Consider the following 1,589-nt stretch of genomic DNA (forward strand, 5'->3'; position numbering starts at 1 on the left):
AGCACTGACGGACAGACTGCAGGCTCCGCCCCTGGGAAAGCGGGAAGGGAGGCTATTGGGCGCCTCTCAGGTATTTTCCCACTCAATCCCACTCAACTCCTCAATGGGGTTTCCCATCTTCAAGTTAGGGTTGAGGGGAGTAGGGTTTCGAGTGGTGAAATGACTCTCGCGTCTCTGTGGGGAAAAGCACTGACTCTGGAGTTAGGACATCCCAAGCCTGACCCCCAGCTCCTCCGCTGATTACTATCAGGCAGATTGCGGAGCCACCTGGAGCCTCAGTTTCCTCGCCGGGCAGTTGGGGACAGCGGCACCTGCTTCGACGGGCACTCGTGAAGATGCCATGAGACGGCACCATGAAAACCTTCATGCGGCGCTCAGCACACTTTTAAAAGTCCATTTTGTTCTAAGTCACGCCCGAGCATGACGTCCCCAAGCAACAAGGCGCACCTAATTGGCAGGAAACCAGAAGCGCCAGGTCCTTCAGAATTCAGCGGCGTCAGGAATAAAAGCCTCATTAGAACTCCCTTTCAAACCCAACTTCCAAGAGAAAGTCACTTTAAGGAAGAAAGAAAAAAACAAATTGCTAACGACAAAAACTCCAGTGGAAACCCAATCACTTACTTTGGTACATTTTATTAATTACATTCTTTTTTCTTTTGCTAAATTTATACAAAAATATACCAACTTAATTATTGCAATTTGGCTTCGGATAACGATATCTAGATAAAGATTGGGGCATAAACTAAGCGGTGAAAAATGAAAGCCTCTAATGCGATCTAAGCGACAAACATCAAGAATCCTGATGCGCCAGCACCCCACCCACCCCCACCCCGCCTTGCCCAGTGGGGATACTTCTCCATGAAAGACGGTCTAACTTCTCTCGGTGGAGCTAGGTCTTATCTGCACACATCTGCAGGCCTGCAAGTTTCCCAGCTTCCCCAGCATCATGGCCTCCGGCCCTTGCACCCAGCCACGGCTGAGTAAGGTGGGGATCAGCACGGCCGTGGGATGGGAGCACAGACGCCTCCCGAACGGCACCTTCTCATCGTGCTCTGCCCTGCACCTCAGGGCTGTGTGTCCTGGACCCTCTCCTCACTCTACACTTTCAAAGACACCCCATTTCCCCCCATGGCTGCAGCTAATTCTTTCTTTACTGACGATCCTAAACTCCCCTTTCCCAAACTCTACATGCGTAGGTTCAGCGGACTTCTTGGTTCCATTGGCCATCTCCATGGCAGCTCAAACTCGCCGTGTCCAAATCTGCTCTTTGCCTTCCCGGCGTGCCCCAACTCCGGGGTGTCTGCCTCGGTGATGCTCCTCTCCACCCAGGTACTTAAGGAAGACATCTGGGCACCGCCCACCTTCACTCCGTCAGACCCAATCCCTCCCACTTCCTAAATGCTCTTCCACGCCCGCCGGCGCGGAGTCCGTGGAGAACGCTGGCATCTCCGCCCGGACTGGTCACCCGGCCTCAGTCTTGTCCATCTCTTTTCCATTCTCTACGCAGTAGAGTGATTGTTCTAGAACTCGAAATGTTATTATGTCACTCCTCCTGCTGAATACCCATCGATGGCTCCCTAGTGCCGTGA

The 1,589-nt window shown here is 52.5% G+C and overlaps 1 protein-coding gene across 1 annotated transcript in view; it reads right to left on the reverse strand.

Moving 5' to 3' along the window:
- KSR2 (kinase suppressor of ras 2) overlaps positions 1–1,589 on the reverse strand; it is a 366,625-nt gene that overhangs the window by 3,571 nt on the left and 361,465 nt on the right. The gene's annotated exons all lie outside the window — the stretch shown is intronic.

The sequence above is a fragment of the Pteropus vampyrus genome, unplaced genomic scaffold (assembly GCF_000151845.1).
Source record: "Pteropus vampyrus isolate Shadow unplaced genomic scaffold, Pvam_2.0 Scaffold23, whole genome shotgun sequence".
Taxonomy (NCBI): Eukaryota; Metazoa; Chordata; class Mammalia; order Chiroptera; family Pteropodidae; genus Pteropus; species Pteropus vampyrus.